Source organism: Salvelinus fontinalis, chromosome 14, assembly GCF_029448725.1.
Source record: "Salvelinus fontinalis isolate EN_2023a chromosome 14, ASM2944872v1, whole genome shotgun sequence".
In the NCBI taxonomy this organism is placed as follows: Eukaryota; Metazoa; Chordata; class Actinopteri; order Salmoniformes; family Salmonidae; genus Salvelinus; species Salvelinus fontinalis.
This window is the reverse complement of record NC_074678.1, coordinates 14,860,497-14,881,226: the sequence shown is the minus strand read 5'-3', so window position 1 is coordinate 14,881,226 and position 20,730 is coordinate 14,860,497. Positions and strand designations below refer to the sequence as shown.

At 42.1% G+C, this 20,730-nt stretch overlaps 1 long non-coding RNA gene across 1 annotated transcript; it reads left to right on the top strand.

Annotated features, from left to right (window-relative positions):
• The first annotated feature begins 9,149 nt into the window (after nt 1-9,149).
• LOC129869529 (uncharacterized) lies at nt 9,150-18,828 on the top strand. The gene is made up of 3 exons (XR_008761962.1): nt 9,150-10,765; nt 11,066-11,107; nt 11,257-18,828. It is a non-coding gene; the product is annotated as an uncharacterized LOC129869529 (long non-coding RNA).
• The last annotated feature ends 1,902 nt before the right edge of the window (nt 18,829-20,730 follow it).

The following is a 20,730-nucleotide window of genomic DNA, read 5'->3' as shown; positions in this document are numbered from 1 at the left end:
CAAAGTACAATTGACTTAATATTGGTGTCTGATAAATCTAAAATATCGCAGAGTGGAGTAATAGTCTATGGAATCAGTGATCATTTTATTACATTTTGCACAAGGAGGATTTTTAAAGATATATTTAAGTGTCACAAAACCATTAGAATCAGAGGACTCAAAAAAACTGTGTAGAAAAGTTTAGGGAGGAAGTGGGTAAAATTGACTGGTCACCTGTGCTAGATAGTGTAGGGGTAGACAGTGCTTGGGAAGCCTTTAAATGTAGATTCCTTGATGTGGTGAATGTGATGGCTCCCATTAGACGGGTCAGGGTAAAGAGATCTAGTCCTTGGTTTAATCATGAGATTCTAGAATCTATCCAAGCAAGGAATAAGGCCTTTAAGAAATTTAAGAACTCTCAAGAGCAGCATGATTTTGTCCTATATAAACGTCCCAGAAATGAAGCACAGAGCAGGATGGATGAAGCTAAGAGGGGTTACTTTGCTGAGGAAATAATTGAAAACAAAAATGACCCTAAAAAGCTTTGGAAATCATTTAAGGAACTAGGCTGTAGTAGTGCTAACAAAAACAAACTAAACAGTATTGGACTGAACATCAAAGGGGAGATGGTATATGAAAAAGCAGAGGTTGCCAATGGATTCAACTCTTTTTTTTTACTTCTGTTGCCAGCAAGCTGGTTAGCAAGCTGTCCACCAGTTCTGGTTTGTATGGAGGCAACCAAGTCAAGAGGTATCATGTAGAGTTAGGGGTTCAGCCAAACTCGTTTTCTTTTGCAAAGGTAGCAACAGCCGAAATAGTCAGTATGCAGGCAGAGCTTAAATGCTCCAAAGCCACAGGTCTGGATAATATTCCTGCAAGGTTTCTAAAAGATTCTGCTGAGCAAATTGGCCCTTGTATTATGCATATTGTTAATCTCTCTCTTGAACAAGGCACCTTTCCCAGGGACATGAAACAAGCTAAAGTTATACCTCTGTATAAGAAGGGGATAAAGTCTGACCCTAGGAATTATAGGCCTGTATCTATCCTCTGTGTAACATCAAATTTCCTGGAGAGAATTGTACATGAGCAAATGTATGAATATGTTAAAACCTCTACCGACCCACCCTCCCGCATCCGGGATCCTCCTCATCAGAAACGCTGACTAGCATAGCCTAACCTAGCGCCACTGGGAATATCAATTAAAATAATTTCATGAAATCACAAGTCCAATACAGCAAATGAAAGATAAACATCTTGTGAATCCATCCAACATGTCCGATTTTTTAAATGTTTTACAGCGAAAACACAACATATATTTATGTTAGCTCACCACAATAGCGCAACACACAACGCCATTTTTTCACCGCAAAGATAGCTTTCACAAAACCCACAAATAGAGATAAAATTAATCACTAACCTTTGAACAACTTCATCAGATGACAGTCTTATAACATCATGTTATACAATACATTTATGTTTTGTTCGAAAATGTGCATATTTATAGCTACAAATCCTGGTTTTACATTGTGAACATGGCGCAAAAATGCTCCAAATTCTCTGGAGAAATTTTGAAGAGTCACGGAATCGAACAAAACTCATCATAAACTTTGCTGAAAAATACATGTTGGACATATAATTAAAGATACACCGGTTCTTAATGCAACCGCTGTGTTAGATTTAAAAAAAGACTTTAGTAAAAAGCACAGCATGCAATAATCAGAGACAGCGCTCAGCCATTCTCCGCCATGTTGGAGGCAACATATTCAACAAAAATACGAAATAACATCATAAATATTCTCTTACCTTTGATGAACTTTAATCAGAATGCAGTGCCAGGAGTCCTAGTTCCACAATAAATCGTTGTTTTGTTTTAGAATGTCCATTTCTTCTGTCGAATTAGCAACTTTGGCTAGCATAACGGTGCTCACGTGTCCATGAACGTTTGGCGCATGGAACTAAAAATTCCAAAAGTCATAATAAAAGTCGAATAAACTGGTCAAACTCAGTTGAAAATCCATCTTTATGATGTTTTTCTCATATGTATCCAATAACGTCCCAGACGGAGCATTTCTTCGTGCCTACCTAACGCCTTGCAGAAAATGATATGGTGCTCCCAGGTGCGCAGCAAAATACTGCCAATATGTCTGACCTGTCACTCCAAAGGCTCTCATTTGGTCCCACATCAGGCTAGACACCTCATTCAACGTTGTACTGCCTGTTGACATCTAGTGGAAGGCGTATGAAGTGCATACATATCCATAAATACAAGGAAATTGAATAGGAGCAGCCCTTCACAGAGACCCATTTCAGAATTTTCACTTCCTGTTTGGAAGTTTGCCTGCCAAATGAGTTCTGTTTTACTCACAGTTATAATTCAAACAGTTTTAGAAACTTCAGAGTGTTTTCTATCCAATAGTAATTATAATATGCATATCATATGATCTAGAACAGAGTATGAGGCCGTTTAATAATAATATTACACTATTTTTTCCCAAAGTGGAAATGGCGCCTCCTATTAAGAAGTTAATATGATTTTCAGTCGGGTTTTAGAAAAACATACTCCACTGATTGATGTCTACTTTACTTGACTGACTTCATCAGGAAAGAAATTGATGAGGGAAATCTGCGTGGAATGGTACTGCTTGACCTACAGAAGGCCTTTGATACAGTTAACCACTGTCTCCTAATCTCCAAACTGGAGGCACTGGGGTTAAGCAGTATCCCTCTAGGCTGGGTAAAGTCCTATTTATCAGGAAGGGAGCAAGTAGTAGAGATTAATGGTTCACTGTCTCAGGCAAAACCAATGAGTTGTGGTGTTCCGCAAGGGAGCGTGCTTGGGCCTTGCTGTTTTTATTGTATATATATATCATATGAAAGATGCTTGTTCTTGCCATCTTTTTCTTTATGCGGATGACTCTACACTTCTGGTGTCTCAAAAAAGTAAAACTATGTTGGAGAGCATACTTAGCACAGAGCTTACTAACATTAGCAAATGGCTTGGAGATAATAAGCTATCTCTGCACTTAGGGAAAACTGAAGCAATTATTTTTGGATCCAGAACTAAATTTCAGGTTGTCTGAAATCAGAGTGGAGTTAGGGGGTGAGGTGCTGACTACTAAAACCTCTGTTAGCTACTTGGGATGTATCCTTGATGGAAGCTTGGGAGGTGTGTGCATGGCCAATAAGGTGCTAGGGAAGGTTAATGCCAGGACTAAGTTTTTGGCTAGAAAGTCCAAGCTGCTTGATAAGGAAAGTGCTAGCTACTGCCCTCATTCAATGTCATTTTGACTATGCTAGTACTTCCTGGTTTGGGGGCTTATCTAAACTTATGAAGGGGAAGCTTCAGATAGCCCAGAATAAGTTGATCAGGGTAGTATTGAAGGTGAGTCCACGTACTCACAAAGGCAGGAGCTGCTTTCAGGTACTAAACTGGTTGCCTGTTGAGGCTAGGTTGTCCCAGATTAGACTAGGTTTGGTTTACAGAATTATTTATGGTCCTGCGCCCAGATATTTAAGTGATTACTTTCCTCGTGTTAGGGATGCACACAATCACAGCACCAGATCAGGTGTTGCTGATGTGTGCTTATACAGGTTCAGGAGTAATGCTGGGAAAGGTACTTTCTTGTATACTGGAGCCTCAGAATGGAATGAGTTGCCTCTGCCTATAAAAACAACGTCCTCTCTGGACAGCTTTAAAAATAAAGTAAAAATATGTTTGATGTCCTCTGTGCCCATATGAATAACCCCTATGATGTAACTGGAATGATGAGATAGAAGTTCTTCTTTTATGTTTTTGTTTTATTATTTCACTGCCATACTGTGTTCGATCTTGTATAGCCATCTTGTCTCAAGAGGACCACAATGGAAATAAGTCCCAGACATTATTGTGTGTTATCCTCGATGATTTTATTAATGTGCATGTATGGCTTTTAAGTTTTATGTGTGCTTGTTTTTTAAAATGGTCTAATTAATAAACTAAACTAAAATGACATGGGGTATCAGTCTACTCAGTGACACCCAGAGAACGTTAGCATTGTACCACTTATTGCGGGACTCTGAAAGAGCTGTGAATTGAGACATATTTATTGTCAACCTATGTGTATTGAACACTATAGTCTGATAACTCTGAGGAGGACGTTGGGAAAAAATATATTGGGTATTGAGTAAACTGTTACCCCATTTCATTGATCCCCAATCCTTAGGTAAAGCTGTACAGTGCAATATGAATGTCAACACACACAATGGGCTGACTGGGGAGGTGATTTCACACAGTCATAGTCCCGCGATAAGTGCTATAACGCTAATATTTGCGTAAACTCTTCACAGTTGTGTTCTGTGGGTGTCAGCGAGTAGACTACCTAATTTCATTGCTTCACATTCCAACCTTCTTTAACATTATCTAGTCTAAATATGGCATGATTCCACCAATTGTAAACTTCTGCATCACTTTCAAAGAGGTCATTTTATTTTGAAGGCAAACTGCAAATTCCACTATTGTGCCTAATCCTTATCGTGGCTAGCTTCACAACACATAACCCGGTCAGGTCGAGCTTCACTAGCCAGATGAAGCAAGCTGGCTGCTTATAATGTTAGCTTTGGGCAACAGGGTTAAGTAGCTGGCTAGCTATTTATTTTCATGAACTGAAGTTCAATTTCAATAGGCTAACAACAAGTGGCTACCTACCTAATACTTACCCACAAGGATTCCTAAATCATTGCTAAGAATAGTGAAACTGACTGCAGTTTCTACTGGTCATTGTTTTCAGGCTGGTTGTATTGGTGCTAGCTAGGGACCAAGCTAAAGCTAGTTAGCTACCCCAGAAGTTGCGGTTGAACAATTAAAATAATGCTTTATTACCAACGCTGTATTGTAAACACATCGTTCGGTGTTTGCTTGTTTGCAGACTTTTTTTGTACAGCTTTGACAGTGCTACTGATAGTATTGGTGGCACTTGACTTGCACGTGCAAATTCAGAACACACAACATTCTAATATGTATGTATGACATCCGGTTTGGGGCGAGCGGTCGCATTTGCATTCGCTCTGCATTCGCTCTGCAGGTAGTATAACTTTTATAACTTTTCATTACATTTCATTATAGTACAACGATTTAATTTGTCCAACCTTAGCAATTTCTTCTTAACTAGCTACATAGCCGTCTGTGTATCAAAGATAACTGCGTAATTATCGTATTTCGTCGTCTCGTTGTCCACTGCTATCTGCCCAGCAGCTAGCAAACGTCCACCGTCTACCGAATAGTAGTATAACTTTTCATTACATTTCATTATAGTACAACGGTCTGATTTTCATTTTCATTACAGTACAACGGTTTGATTTGTTTGATCTTAGCTAGCTACATAGCCGTCTTTTATCAAACATAATTGCGTCGTTATTGAGGTTCGCTAGCGAGCTATTTTCGTTCGAAATTAACGCAACGTAGCCATCACTGCTAGCTAGCCAGCTTGCCACCGAAGAGCATTGTAGAAACGATTACAATACAACGGAACGACTTGTTTTGTGTAGTGTTAGCTAGCTACATAGTTTTCTTTGCTAGCTTTGTATCTAAGATAATTGTGTAACTTTGAGTAATTATCGGTTAGCTAGCCAGCTAGTTTCGCCTGCCGCGCTGCTGTCCTCCTACCTAGCCAACACTGCTAGCTAACACTGCTAGCTAGCCAACTTCTACCGAATAGCAGCACTGTAGAAACTTACATTACAACGGAACGACTTGATTAGCGTAGTGTTAGCTAGTTGTCTTTGCTGTCCTTGTATCCATGATAATTGTGTAGTTTAGAGAAATTTAGAGAAACTGTCGAGGTCACCTAGCCAGCTTCACTTTCAACAACGCAGCTACTGCTAGCCAGGCTACTTCACCAGCCAGCAGTACTATATCATTTTAGTCAATAAGATTTGTAATTTTATTGATTTTTTGCTACGTAAGCTTAACTTTCTGAACATTCGAGACGTGTAGCCCACTTGTCATTCTAATCTCCTTTGCTTTAGCGTAGCCTCTTCTGTAGCCTGTCAAATATGTGTCTGTCTATCCCTGTTCTCTCCTCTCTGCACAGACCATACAAACGCCTCACACCGCGTGGCCGCGCCCACCCTAACCTGGTGGTCCCAGCCCGCACGACCCACGTGGAGTTCCAGGTCTCCGGTAGCCTCTGGAACTGCCGAGCCGCGGCCAACAAGGCAGAGCTCATCTCAGCCTATGCCTCCCTCCAGTCCCTCGACTTCTTGGCACTGACGGAAACATGGCTCACCACAGATAACACTGCTACTCCTACTGCTCTCTCTTCGTCTGCCCACGTGTTCTCGCACACCCCGAGAGCTTCTGGTCAGCGGGGTGGTGGCACCGGGATCCTCATCTCTCCCAAGTGGTCATTCTCTCTTTCTCCCCTTACCCATCTGTCTATCGCCTCCTTTGAATTCCATGCTGTCACAGTTACCAGCCCTTTCAAGCTTAACATCCTTATCATTTATCGCCCTCCAGGTTCCCTTGGAGAGTTCATCAATGAGCTTGATGCCTTGATAAGCTCCTTTCCTGAGGACGGCTCACCTCTCACAGTTCTGGGTGACTTTAACCTCCCCATGTCTACCTTTGACTCATTCCTCTCTGCCTCCTTCTTTCCACTCCTCTCCTCTTTTGACCTCACCCTCTCACCTTCCCCCCCTACTCACAAGGCAGGCAATACGCTTGACCTCATCTTTACTAGATGCTGTTCTTCCACTAACCTCATTGCAACTCCCCTCCAAGTCTCCGACCACTACCTTGTATCCTTTTCCCTCTCGCTCTCGTCCAACACTTCCCACACTGCCCCTACTCGGATGGTATCGCGCCGTCCCAACCTTCGCTCTCTCTCCCCCGCTACTCTCTCCTCTTCCATCCTATCATCTCTTCCCTCTGCCCAAACCTTCTCCAACCTATCTCCTGATTCTGCCTCCTCAACCCTCCTCTCCTCCCTTTCTGCATCCTTTGACTCTCTATGTCCCCTATCCTCCAGGCCGGCTCGGTCCTCCCCTCCCGCTCCGTGGCTCGACGACTCATTGCGAGCTCACAGAACAGGGCTCCGGGCAGCCGAGCGGAAATGGAGGAAAACCCGCCTCCCTGCGGACCTGGCATCCTTTCACTCCCTCCTCTCTACATTTTCCTCTTCTGTCTCTGCTGCTAAAGCCACTTTCTACCACTCTAAATTCCAAGCATCTGCCTCTAACCCTAGGAAGCTCTTTGCCACCTTCTCCTCCCTCCTGAATCCTCCTCCCCCTCCCCCCCCCTCCTCCCTCTCTGCAGACGACTTCGTCAACCATTTTGAAAAGAAGGTCGACGACATCCGATCCTCGTTTGCTAAGTCAAACGACACCGCTGGTTCTGCTCACACTGCCCTACCCTGTGCTTTGACCTCTTTCTCTCCCCTCTCTCCAGATGAAATCTCGCGTCTTGTGACGGCCGGCCGCCCAACAACCTGCCCGCTTGACCCTATCCCCTCCTCTCTTCTCCAGACCATTTCCGGAGACCTTCTCCCTTACCTCACCTCGCTCATCAACTCATCCCTGACCGCTGGCTACGTCCCTTCCGTCTTCAAGAGAGCGAGAGTTGCACCCCTTCTGAAAAAACCTACACTCGATCCCTCCGATGTCAACAACTACAGACCAGTATCCCTTCTTTCTTTTCTCTCCAAAACTCTTGAACGTGCCGTCCTTGGCCAGCTCTCCTGCTATCTCTCTCAGAATGACCTTCTTGATCCAAATCAGTCAGGTTTCAAGACTAGTCACTCAACTGAGACTGCTCTTCTCTGTATCACGGAGGCGCTCCGCACTGCTAAAGCTAACTCTCTTTCCTCTGCTCTCATCCTTCTAGACCTATCGGCTGCCTTCGATACTGTGAACCATCAGATCCTCCTCTCCACCCTCTCCGAGTTGGGCATCTCCGGCGCGGCCCACGCTTGGATTGCGTCCTACCTGACAGGTCGCTCCTACCAGGTGGCGTGGCGAGAATCTGTCTCCTCACCACGCGCTCTCACCACTGGTGTCCCCCAGGGCTCTGTTCTAGGCCCTCTCCTATTCTCGCTATACACCAAGTCACTTGGCTCTGTCATAACCTCACATGGTCTCTCCTATCATTGCTATGCAGACGACACACAACTAATCTTCTCCTTTCCCCCTTCTGATGACCAGGTGGCGAATCGCATCTCTGCATGTCTGGCAGACATATCAGTGTGGATGACGGATCACCACCTCAAGCTGAACCTCGGCAAGACGGAGCTGCTCTTCCTCCCGGGGAAGGACTGCCCGTTCCATGATCTCGCCATCACGGTTGACAACTCCATTGTGTCCTCCTCCCAGAGCGCTAAGAACCTTGGCGTGATCCTGGACAACACCCTGTCGTTCTCAACTAACATCAAGGCGGTGGCCCGTTCCTGTAGGTTCATGCTCTACAACATCCGCAGAGTACGACCCTGCCTCACACAGGAAGCGGCGCAGGTCCTAATCCAGGCACTTGTCATCTCCCGTCTGGATTACTGCAACTCGCTGTTGGCTGGGCTCCCTGCCTGTGCCATCAAACCCCTACAACTCATCCAGAACGCCGCAGCCCGTCTGGTGTTCAACCTTCCCAAGTTCTCTCACGTCACCCCGCTCCTCCGCTCTCTCCACTGGCTTCCAGTTGAAGCTCGCATCCGCTACAAGACCATGGTGCTTGCCTACGGAGCTGTGAGGGGAACGGCACCTCAGTACCTTCAGGCTCTGATCAGGCCCTACACCCAAACAAGGGCACTGCGTTCATCCACCTCTGGCCTGCTCGCCTCCCTACCACTGAGGAAGTACAGTTCCCGCTCAGCCCAATCAAAACTGTTCGCTGCTCTGGCACCCCAATGGTGGAACAAACTCCCTCACGACGCCAGGACAGCGGAGTCAATCACCACCTTCCGGAGACACCTGAAACCCCACCTCTTCAAGGAATACCTAGGATAGGATAAAGCAATCCTTCTGCCCCCCCCCCCCCTTAAAAGATGTAGATGCACTATTGTAAAGTGGCTGTTCCACTGGATGTCATTAGGTGAATGCACCAATTTGTAAGTCGCTCTGGATAAGAGCGTCTGCTAAATGACTTAAATGTAATGTAAATGTAATATAGAACTGTGTTATTTGACGTGTCAAATTATAAGCTTATTTAATGCGTGAAATAGTGTTATTGTCAAATACTGTTATTTGATGTGTATCTTTTTTGACATGCAAAGACCCAAACGGCTTTCCATAGAATGTCTTGAAGCTAATAGCAGTGAAGCTATTACTGTGTAGCTCCAGTAGGGCAACATCTGAACAATAGCGCACTTGGTAACGTTAGTGTGTACCAGTGCTCGACCAGTCGCGAAACCAACATCACCCACGAAAGAGAATGGTTGATTGTCAAGGGCAATGAATTCCAGTATCTTGGCATTAATGGATTTCGCTTTTGACGTGTCTCGCTGAAATTTTCTTGCTCTTTCAAATGACTGCTCAACTTGATGACTGCTCGATCCACACAGCAGACATTGTGGGTTAGGAATGCTGTGTTGCACATGTAGCGCAAAATGTTATGGGGCGTCATTACGTCATGTCCCTACTTATTTAGGTGTGCACGTCAGCTTTGACATCGGTTTTTCACATCGGCGTTAAACTACATATCGGTCTGATACCGATGTTGGCATTTTTAGATGATATCAGCCGATTCGGATATGTTCATCGATATATCGTGCATCCCTAAACGTTATATCGCTATTTTGACATGCATTGGCAAGAGACATGCTGTTATTATGCAACCTATGGATTACAGAATAAAATTAGGAATTGTCATGCGAGACACGATTTTGGGTTTCAGTGGGATTGGGACTGGATAGGAAAATAGCCTAGGCTAGAATTTTCCCTTATGCCTCTGAATTGTTAACAAACTTCATGTCTGTGACAGAGATGCCTATGTAGTGAATTGTGCATAGGCCTATCAAATGTGTGACTGTCTGAAGATTCACAATGACAGCTCGCCTAGCCTGTAGGTCTACTGTAGGGGTTTCCTGTCGGGTTTATTGACTAGATTCGGGTTGCGTGTGCAGCCCGGCGGTGTCAATCATACGTGCGCTTTGAATTTATGACGACTTTGTGTGAAGTACATAATCTAGGCTAAAGGCTTCCATGATATAACCTGTTTGGATAGTGTGCTATTAAATGTTTTGCTAATCTGATGCTGCACATGAAAGGGAAAGGATACCTAGTCAGTTGTACAACTGAATGCCGTCAACCGAAATGTGTGTTCTTCATTTAACCCAACCCCTCTGAACCCAACCCCTCTGCCTTAATTGATGTCCATGTCATAGGCACCTGGGGAGCAGTTGTTGTTGGGAGTTAACTGTAGGGCCTGCATTAGTGCGACATTGGGGGAAAATGTTGTAATTTCCCGGGTCTTGTCATTTAATTTTTGGGGGAAATGTGAAGAGTGATCCCGGGACAGTCCCGGGATCCATGTTACCCATGTTAATTCCTAGTCATGAATATGTTGGTCCACTGTTGATGATGTCATGAGTATATTGGTCCACTTTGATGATGTCTGAATCTATTGACCCACTGCTGATGACGTCATGAGTATGTTGGTCCACTGTAATATGTGTTGTGTTGTTTGATTGGCAGGCGTCTGGCGCGTTCCACCCTGCTCTTGATCCCTCTGTTTGGGATCCACTACACTGTGTTCGCCTTCTCACCCGAAGACGTCAGCAAGAGGGAGAGGCTGGTGTTTGAGCTAGGCCTAGGCTCCTTCCAGGTGTGTGTGTGTGTGTGTGTGTGTGTGTGTGTGTGTGTGTGTGTGTGTGTGTGTGTGTGTGTGTGTGTGTGTGTGTGTGTGTGTGTGTGTGTGTGTGTGTGTGTGTGTGTGTGTGTGTGTGTGTGTGTGTGTGTCTGCGTGTCTACGTGTCTGCGTGTGTGTGTCTGCGTGTGTGTGTCTGCGTGTGTGTGTGTCTGCGTGTGTGTGTGTCTATGTGTGCTTTCTGATGTTTGACAATGTAGATTCCTGTGCATACCTGAAAGACAGTTTTCTCTGCTTGCGTTCTTTGTGTCCACGTAGGGCTTCGTTGTGGCTGTTCTCTACTGCTTTCTGAATGGAGAGGTAAGCTCTCTTTTAAACTAACCACTTGTTGCTTTAGGCACTGATAAATACAGCATCTCTATATTGAGATCGAGAGAGAGAGAGAGAGGCATGCTGAGTCTTTCCAGCGAGGTCCATTAATAATGACCTTGTGAAGTATCTCCCTGAAGGTGCAGTCGGAGATCAAGAGGAAATGGCGCAGCTGGACGGTGAACAGGTACTTTGCTGTGGACCTGAAGCACCGGCACCCTTCGTTGGCCAGCAGTGGGGTGAACGGGGGAACGCAGCTCTCCATCCTCAGCAAGAGCAGCTCTCAGATCCGCATGTCCAGCCTACAGGCCGAGTCGCCAGCCACCTAAGCCACCTGAACTTCAACGGTGAAGCCCAGGGCCAGAGCCAGGGAGAGACCACCACCACTACTACTACTACTACTACTACTACTACTTCTATCACCCCTACACCAAGACCCATCAGCCACTTCCACACTGGACCTGATACTATGACCAACCTAACCCCAACACCCAACCTCACCCCTATACCCACACCCAACCACGGACCACTACCAGTGACCAGCCTCACCAACCCATACCCTTTCCCCAACCCATATCCAGACACCACCAACCCATACCCAGAGACAACCAACCCGTACCCTGACACAACCCTGATCCTGGACTCTGGAGAACGCATCCCGGACCCTCCTAACTGCACTGCACCCAAAAGCCCAACTGAGCCCTTCATATAACGAACTGGATCAACAACTCAATCCTAATAAAGCCATGCCGAATCAATCACACCTAAACAAACCCAATCCCTAGCCCTATCCAAACTAACCAATCCAAACTAATCCAACCCCAAGCCCTATTCAAACTAACCTACCCAATACAATCCAAACAAACCCAACCCCAAACCCTATTCAAACTAACCTACCCAATACAATCCAAACTAACCCAACCCCTAGCCCTATCCAAACTAACCTACCCAATACAATCCAAACGAACCCAACCCCAAACCCTATTCAAACTAACATACCCAATATAATCCAAACTAACCCCTCGCCCTATCCAAACTAACCCAACCCCTGACGCTATTCAAACTAACCTACACAATACAATCTAAACTAACCCAACCCCTAGCCCTATCCAAACTAACCCAACCCCTAACGCTATTCAAACTAACCTACCCAATACAATCCAAACTAACCCAACCCCTAACGCTATTCAAACTAACCTACCCTAGCCCTATCCAAACTAACGCAACCCCTAGCCCTATCTAAACTAACCCAACCCCTAACCCTAACCAAACTAACCAAACCCTAGCCCTATCCAAACTAACCCAACCCCTAGCCCTAGCCAAACTAACCAACCCAATACAAGCCAAACTAACCCAACACCTTGCCCTATCCAAACTAACCCAACCCCTAGCCCTATCTAAACTAACCCAACCCCTAACCCTAACCAAACTAACCAACCCAATACAATCCAAACTAACCCAACCCTTAACCCTATTCAAACTAACAACCCAATACAATCCAAACTAACCAAACCCCTAGCCCTATGCAAACTAACCCAACCCCTAGCCCTATCCAAACCAACCAACCCAATACAAATCCAAACTAACCCAAGCCCTAGCCCTGTCCAAACTAACCCAACCCAATACAATTCAAACTAACCCAACCCAATGCAATCCAAACTAACCCAGCCCCTAGCCCTATCCAAAACAACACCAACCCATTAGAATCCAAACTAACCCAATCCCTAACCCTAGTCCTGTTTATGCCAACCCTGTAACTGCCTAATTAGCCTATTTTTGTCTGTATTTGAAGGAATTTTCTGACTTTATTGAACAGGTAAATGATGCTAGTGGTGAAAGATGTAGGTTGAGCAGAACTGATTCAAACCCATGCCGATAACCAATCCAACCCATCCATATCCAACCTAACACAACACCTAGTCCTATTCCTAACCAAACCCCAACCCACCGCTATCCAAACTAACCCAACACCTAGTCCTTAGCAATTCAACTCATCCATACCTAAACTAACCTGACTCCTATTTCTATCCAAACCAGCCTATCACTATGTAAACTAACCCAGCCAGCCCTGACTTAACCTACTCCAACATTAAAACCCAACTCTACCAGACAGGAACAGAACACCTAACACCTCACCAGCAGCACCTGTTCACGAGCAGTTGTAGGTGAATCCACCTTTAAACTGATACAACTACAGTGTCTCCATCATGGAGCAAACCACCGTCAGTGTTAGTGGCCTAGCAGTGAATGTCAATCACCATTCAGAAACCATCAGACAAGGATCTTTACAAGGAAGGCAGAAGGCTATGAAGGAAAAGCATGGTTAATGGTCTGTACATATCATCATGGTATTATGTCAAAAAGATTCCCCTCGTTAGGTTTATCACGTAGAGCAGGAGAGGTGGCCCAGTGCTGCTGGAGCATCCATGTAATACCACCGGTCATTGCAATCATATCATCATGTCCGAAGATTGACAATAAGTATTTAACGACTCCTGCTCCTCTCTTTCCTCAGTCTGTCTTTCAGCTTGTTACAGACTCAAGTTAAGACTGTGTTTTGTTGTTCTGGGTATTGTTGTTGTTATGGCAACTCACTTACGGAGCAGTAACAAAACCATAAAGCCTCTATCAGAGTACAAAATGTGCATATGTACGCACAGCAGTGTTCTAGAATATCGGACCGTTGGCTTTCATACTTTTTGAATTCTCAGTAGAGCACTTTGGTTGGGAATTTTGGCACGGTGCGCGTTCGGGCTGTGCATCCCCCGCGAATTGTGGTCTCAGAGCCACGTAGCTACAGTCTGTCACAATGAGATGCCGGACTATCGCGTCACTAAGTCTGTGGCCGGACTATCGGGTCACTAAGTCTGTGGCCGGACTATCGTGTCACTGAGTCTGTTTGACTCTGAATTAAGCTTTACACGTCCTGTACAGGAGAAGCAACCAACCGGCCAATCGAGACAGACTGACCTAATGTAAATACTTATCAGCTGACCAATCAGGTTGCAAGTGTGAGCCTGTTTGTAGAGGGCATAGATTTAGATAGACATTGCATCTTTGTATCTGTCCCACTATGGCATCTGTGAGAGAAAAGGCAACACCATTGAGACCATGTCCAGTTTGAAGTAGTCACTTTACTAGTTTACTACTTCTATGAGTTGGCAAACAAACTGAAAGGGTGCATACTGTGATCTGGACTATTATTTGAACAGGTATAAATGTTGCCGATTTACTGCCACCTGCAGTTATGGAATGTTTGCTCACAAGAATAATTAATAGGCTGGTCCCTCCTGATGACCTGCATAGAATTATGGGATCCTTTCTTAACCCATAGGAAGTTCCACCCAGTTGACTACTTAAAAATGGTGAAAGTCCCCAATGGCACTGCCCATGCTAAAAAAGGCTTTTGGGCACTAGTGTTGTCTATCTAAGTCTATGGTAGAGGGAGAATGATCATGTGAGGTTACTGTAAAATAATGAACAGTGAAAGGACACAAAATGGAGGCTAACACACTGCATCATGGGATACTATTCAGGCCTGGAGACTCACGCCAGGATCAAGGCAAAATAAATGATTACTGGACCAACAGTAGAAACAATATCTCTTAAAATATGAAGATAAGAGTCAACCACGACCAGAAGTAGAGCATCATAGTGCTTTGTATGACCGTATATGACGTCAACAGCTATGTGTCAGCCAATGGAACAGGCCACCTTTACCTGTGTAAGCTGTGATTGGTGGAGTGACAGGAAGATGATGATGTTACTTCCTCCTTGTTATATGTACCACTGTTACTAGAGATTGAGGAATTCTTCCCACTGGGCACACACTAGTTGAATCAATGTTGTTTCCATGTAATTTCAATTAAATTATGTTGAACCAAAGTGGAATAGACGTTGAATTGACGTCTGTGCCCAGTGTGATTCTTCTGAGGAAGACAGATGACATGGGTAAAACCAGTATTTATGTGAAAGGTATATTTTCTACAGTTCAATTATGAGGAATGAAATGCCAAAAATAAAACATCCGTTAAGGTAAGATGGTCATCTATTTTAGAAGTTATTTTAGAAGGATGAACAATGCTAAGGTTTGCCAACTACGACCATTACACACCAAACCTCTTTAAATCTTAGCATTGCTTATGATGAGAAGATGCCTTGGTTCATTTCGGGAGAGGATCGATATTGCCACTAGTTTTAAACAGCCGGTAGTACAGAAAATGTCAACGACAACTTACTCATGAATGGGTATCATGAGTTCAATGTATAACTGTGTTACACTGTCTGCATGAATTGTATTTTTCTTTCTTCTTTTGAATCTGTTTACAATTGTTTTGTGAGATTATTACTGTACCTGATGCTGAAAAGGCAATGCAGTCCAATCTAGATTTTACTTAGTTTCTTCAGCAGTCTCTCAGCTAGCTTCAATTTGTATATCTAACAAAATAGATAACTTAGACCGACAGAAAGTATTTTACCACATTGAGTTTTGATAAACACCTTCCTGAATTGTGTTTTTTTAAAGTATTATTTTGGGGTATTTCTCTCATTCCAAAGATGAACACTAGACTCCACACTGAGTTTGCACGGCCGTATACATTTGCAAAGGCTGAGTAAAAGCTTTGCAACTGATGTCACTACAGATTTGATCCTTTGGTCTGATTTAACTATTTTTATTCTATATTCTAATCCCATGTTAATCCTAATCCCATGTTAATCTCTCCTAGTATACTTTAGTCTCCAAAGTGCCTTTATGCACAAAACGGCAAGTATTTCTGTTAATCTGAGATTTTTTTTAGACATTCTTTTTTAAACGAAACTGCAAAGTATGTAAAAACATGTGGTCAACAAAAGTGCTTTTATGATGTTACACTGAATCAGTATTTTATTAACCTGGAGGCCTTTGAAGTACCTAGAGCTCATTTCTGGTTTAAGATGGGCGTAACCTATGAACTTTAACCTACGACCTATAACCTACGACCTATAACCTATGACCGATTACCTTTTGAAATAAGCCACTTTTATTTTGAGTAAATATCTACTATGGTCTATCTATATCATATACACAATAATAGGTATGATTGATTGACTCTGTTCTATTTTACAGCATTCAGTCCTTTATACTCATAATATTTTTTGTATATCAAAATAATGGGACACTGGTTGATTTAATTAAGTGACTGTGCACCGTTTGTGACTGCAGGCAAATGCTGTGCTTTTTAACTGGAGAGAAAGATAAAAAAATATATATATATATATATATTCTCAATTTGGTTTGGTCACGTACAGTACGAATAATTGCCTTTTCTCAAACTGAAACGGAAAAAAAACAACGTTTTGTCATATTATTTGATTTACTTGTCGATGTACTGTATACTATAAACTATAGATAATGCAACAATGCATATCTGTAAACAGTGTGTTAGCGTGTCAAACGTTTGATGAACAGTTGAGGACTCCACAACTCCCCAGCCCACCTGAAAAAGCACAGCTCTTTAACAGTACTATCTGATCAGAAACACAAAACTTCCTGTTAGGAATAGTTTCCCATTGTTCATTAAAGAAGCATATAGAGGCTGGTTGAGATGAAGAAGAATGACAAGGAGGACAGACAGAATGCAGTAATGTGCTGTGTTTTTCTTAGGTCTGGACCTGTCTTTAGCACTCCTACTCTTGAGATGCTTTACACTGGCCTTTAATATGGGTCCATCCATGCGTGTGCGAATACAGATGGCCAAAAGGTGTCCCTGTTTCACTGTGAAACAGGTTGGACAATCAGAAAAAGATGATCTGCTTTTGGTTTCCACACCAAGTTGAATGTTTAGCAGGAGTTCCTTATTAAAACCATAATGACAGTCTAAGCATGTCATGAGCCAATTTTAAGAGTATGAATACCTTTTCAAGAGTATTTATGTTATGAAATATAAAAAAAATACATAGCCTTATATCGCCGGTCAATGTGATGTCAATTAGAGATGTAATCATTCTAAGAATACAGTATATTGTTTATTAAATCTGTTGTTATAATAAATAATGAAGTAGTTATCTACATACATGTACAGTAGTTTAGATGTGTCCCAAATTGCACCCTTTTCTCTAATCCTTGTATAGTGTACTACTTTTGACCAGGGCCCATAGGGACAAAGTTATGCACTAAATAGGGAATTGGGTGCCATTTGGAATGGAGACTGTGTTTTACAAATATGTGTAGTCTACCATTGTGGCTTATAAATGGTCAAACTGAATTGTGCCGTTTCATTGTGTAAGACAGTATCTCGTAGATGGAGTCGTCCGTGGTGCAAAGTGAATATTAGCAGTCATTAGAGTTTTTCTCCGTGGTTGTTATCATTTTAGTATTATTTTGGTGATAGTGATTGTTCAAATATGAAGCATATTGTATTGCTACCTATAATCTCTTGTAGACTGATGCATGCATCTCTTGATGGTTTGATCCCTTTCACCAAGCTGTGTTGATTATTCTGCAGATGAAATCTTACTGGGAGATGATGGAACCTTTTATCGACATGTTTTTAACAGTTCACAGAATTAACAGAATTCTGAGTGTGACATTCGTTTTACTGCATTCTGATCATGTAGTCAGCTATTTCAAGGAAAAAGCAGCTCCAAGGAAGGAAAATACAATGGTGTTCAATAGTGAATAATTATTTTAAACTATTTAACCAGAAAGGGGCATAGGGTTAGAAAGCCATCCACTAAAATGTGAATAATATTTTTCTGTTTGAAAACAGAGTTGCTGGTCAATTGTCATTAAGAAGGGGCATTTTAAAACATCTATGATCGGGCCTAGTCACAACCACCCTGTTCATTCAATTTCTATTGAATGTTAATACGTTTTAGAGTCCTTTGACATGAGGGTAATTGCTATACTACATTTCTAAATAAATAGCCAATACCTTGTATAGTTTCCAACCATCACAAGATGACATTTAGAAAGCTGGCTCTGTTTTGGATGGAAAAGAGACAACAGGGCTGTGTTCAGCAGGGCACCATGTTGTGGAACACTCAGACAGAAATACATCATGTAACTTTGAAATGTAAAGTAATGTAAGGACTCACGTCAGCTCTATTCATGACATTTCTTTCTGCAACGTTCCACATTTGCCTACCTAACATAGCCCAGGACAAAGGTACTGTACACTGAATGTAATGTAACTGTTGTATCTGTGGTCTGAAGGGTTGGGCTCAATTACATTTCAATTCAGTCAATGCCAGAAGCAAACAAACATTTTCTCAATGCTTTTTAATGAAAAACAAATGGAATTAAGAGTTTCAGTTTGAATTTAAATGGAATTTGCCACAATTCTGGTGATCTGACCACTGCCTGCTTCAGTCTGTTTTTAAACTCATGTTTTCATTTGATCTTCTGTTTCACCGCTGCGCTGTATAAATGTCTTCTTGTTTTGATGTATATATTAAAACAGAGGTAGGAAACCCTGTTCTTGGTGTGCCGCAGGTACAGCAGGATTTTGATCCATCTAGGCACCACGCTGGACCAACTGAGCTTATTGATCCGTTCAGTTATTGGACTAAATTCAACACACCTGGTCTTCCAGGTTAAATCAAAAACATGAAGTGCCTGTGGCTCTCCAGGACCAGAGTTGCCTACCCCTGGAATAAAGAGGTTTTGTACATTATTATTGAATTATTGACTTTAAGTCGCAATAAATGTTTTGGACTTGTTGACTCATTGATGTTGTGTATGTGTGTTTGTTATTTGGACTTATAGTACAGCCCTGTATTAGCCTGGTGCCAGATCTGATTGTGCTTTTTTGCCAACTCGTATGTCCAATGTCATGCCAAACATGACATGACAATAGGAGTTGGCAAAACAGCACAAACAGATCAGGCACCAGGCTAGCCCTCTAAATAAACAGCATCACATCAGAAATGTTCAGTAATGTTGTAGCCAGGAACTTGTTAGGGGGGAAAGAGCTTTCAGCTTTTTACAGCTTCAGAAGAGAGAGAACACAGTTTGCATACAGATGTGAATATTACACCATCTCAACTCCACAATAACACAAAGCTGTTTAGAAGTCAAAGTGCTGCATCCATTGATCCTTTCAGTAGCTTACAGTCTCACAGTCAATAAAAGTCTTGTTCAGATCAGTTCCATGTTCTTGTCACAATATGAACCCAACAAAGAAGCATGCACACTATTATATTATGCTGCCCATGTTATAATAGAGTATACAGCTTTTTTTATATCAAATCAATCAAAGTGCAGTATATGTTAGCATAGTATGCTTATCATATTCCACAAAAAATGACATATTATAATTGATATAATTCATGATATGAATACACGGGGTGATTGCCTTACATGTCAGATGCATATATGAGCAACACAGACCCGTAAAGGTACCAGAGGTCATCGTCTGAGCCGTAACTGCCTTTTCCCACAATCACAGATTCACGTAGCAGGTCACAAGCTCCAAAGCATGAATGGCTTTTTAATACAGTGTTTCATGTATATATACACTGAATACTTTAACCATGTACAATACCCATTTACTTCTGATTTGTTTATCTTCTGGAAAGGTACTAAAATGGCCCCCATAAAATATGATTCTACAGGGCTCCCTTGTGGAGAGATGCAATTATTGACATCAAGAAATAAACAGACAAGATCATCCAAAACCTGTACATTTTCCCAACTACACAATACAAATATCTGAAAACATACACATACTGTACAGTTACAACCTCTTGACAAATCCATCTGTCAATAAAATGTCCTTTCCCTAAAAAGTATTGATAGTACACGAAGTATGTAACAACACATTTTTGCAATTTGTCAATAAATTGATATACAATTTATATAATTCTATTGAAATGCAAGTTGTATTATATTTGGTTAATTTACTAATTTTATTATACAACTAAATCTTGTTACACTGTAAACCTAGTACCTACATATATGTGTATATGATACAAAATATTAACATGTTCAAAATTAAATAATTAAGATGTGTAATGGGTATATGTTGTACAGATTGCTCAAAAATATAGAACACTTTGAAACAGTTTTAATATAAATACGCTCACTTTGGTGTTAATAAAATCTCGAAATAAATGCAATGTAATCCAAGAAAACGGGAGCACAAAGTTTCAAAAGTAAAACCAATCTAGACTATCTATAATCTATCATCTCTATCATTTCTATTATCTCTATAATCTCTATAATCGATCATCTCAATAATCTAATCTATATAATCTATCATCTCTATAATTTCTATTATCTCTATAATCTATACATCTCTATATCGCTATAATCTATAATCTCTTATCAACAATCTATTATCTCATTCATTCATGTCTATGTACACTTCTACATTAAAACCTCTTAAACTGACAGTCCCTGAAATTGTGCACTAGAAATACTTAAAAAATATGTAAATGTTTACCTTACTTATTTTATTGACTTCCCACTGTTTTGTCAGACAGCAATGCAGACCTTCCTCTGACGGTTAAACTTGTATTTGCCTCCCTCTGGTGGTCGGTTTCATCATTACATCAATGTATATCAATTCAATTCAATTCAAGGGGCTTTATTGGCATATATATATCACTTCACTGTAAAGTGACAAAGGGGC